A 1,781-nucleotide genomic window follows, 5' to 3' on the forward strand; every position below is an offset into this window, starting at 1 on the left:
AGGAATGCAAAATTGCAACTATAGATTTGTTGAATTTCTTAGGATTGGCTGGGTACTGAGTATCCCAGAAAAAGGCCCAAGTTGTGCAGACAACCGTAATTTACCTGGGATTGGAAATGTCTCAGGGAAAAAGGGAACTGGGCGTGGAACAAAAGGAAGCTATTTGTTGAATAGGTCCTCCATGGTCTAAGAAAGAACTGTGAGGATTCCTGGGAATGGCAGGGTGGTGCAGACTTTGGATACCAAACTTCAGTTTAATTGCCAAACCATTATATGCTGCTATCAAAGGACCTGGGGGAACTTTGGAATGGACCCCAGAACGCCAGAAAGGATTCGATACCGTCAAAACTGAATTAATGAGGGCCCCCGCTTTGGGGTTGCTGGACCGGACAAAACCATTTGCCATGAAAGGCAACGGCGTTAGGAGTTCTGACCCAGACTCTGGGAGACCGGAGAAGACCGGTAGCTTACTTCTCCAAACAGTTGGATGAAGTAAGCAAAGGATGGCCTGCATGTTTGAGAGCTGTAGCTGCAGTGGTGCTGCTAATCAAATAAGCCCAGAAATTAACCTTGGGGCAGCCTGTCATAGTTTTTGTACCACATGCAGCGATGACTGTACTTGACCAAAAGGGGCACCACTGGATCTCTCCTAGCAGGCTAGCCCAGTATCAGGTGGTGTTGATCGAACAAGACGATGTCACTTTAAAAATGTCTTCAACCTTGAATCCTGCCACTTTAATGCCAATAGACGAGAAGGGAGAGCTAGAACACCACTGCCTACACATTATCGAAAAGGTATATTCCAGCAGACCTGATTTGCAAGATGTACCATTAAGCGATCCAGAAGTTGAACTTTTCACAGATGGAAGTAGCTTCATGGTGAATGGAGAACGAAAAGCTGGGTATGCCGTGGTAACTCTACAAGAAGAAGTCGAAGCATGAGCATTGCCACCCAATACCTCCACTCAGAAAGCAGAAATCATAGCTATTACTCAAGCTTTAGAACTATCCAAAGATAAAAGAATAAACATACACACAGACTCCAAATATGGAGCATTTGGAGTGGTCCATGCACATGGACCCACTTCGAAAGAGCGTGGACCGTTATCCTTTCAGGGAACCCCTATCAAGTATAGACCAGAGATTTCAAAATTGCTGCAAGATGTTTTAGGACCAAAAGAAGTTGCAATTGTACACTGCAAAGCCCACCAGAAAGGACAAACCAAGGTTATCAAAGGAAATTGAAAGGCAGACGAAACGGCTAAAAGGGTTGCTGAAAAGGAATCATTGATTGGAGCGTTGATTCCACTGAGAAAAGTTCAATGGGAACCTCCAAACTATTCTGAAAAGGAGGATTGGCTTGCCAAACATTTAGAATATACCAAAACAAAGGAAGGTTGGTGGATAACTAAAGGTGGACAGGTATTGATCACCGTCCCAATGGCAAGAGAAATATTGAAGAAAACCCATAGTGAATCTCACACGGGAGCAGATGCTCTGGTTGTGAGTGTCAAAAGATATGCTGTGGGACCCAAACTGCAAAAGTTAGCTGATATAATTGTACGGCAATGTCAGCACTGTTACAAGAATAATCCAAAAATCCAAAAAAAGCCTCTTTTTGGGGAAGTGAGATGGGATCAAACCCCGGGGGAATACTGGCAAATAGATTTCTCTGAGTTACGAACATGTAACCAGTTTAAGTATCTCTTAGTGTTAGTTAATACTTTTTCTGGGTGGCCTGAAGCCTTCCCGTGCCGTACCAGCAAACCCAGGGAAGTGGT

Source organism: Pygoscelis adeliae, unplaced genomic scaffold, assembly GCF_000699105.1.
Source record: "Pygoscelis adeliae isolate BGI_AS28 unplaced genomic scaffold, ASM69910v1 Scaffold472, whole genome shotgun sequence".
In the NCBI taxonomy this organism is placed as follows: Eukaryota; Metazoa; Chordata; class Aves; order Sphenisciformes; family Spheniscidae; genus Pygoscelis; species Pygoscelis adeliae.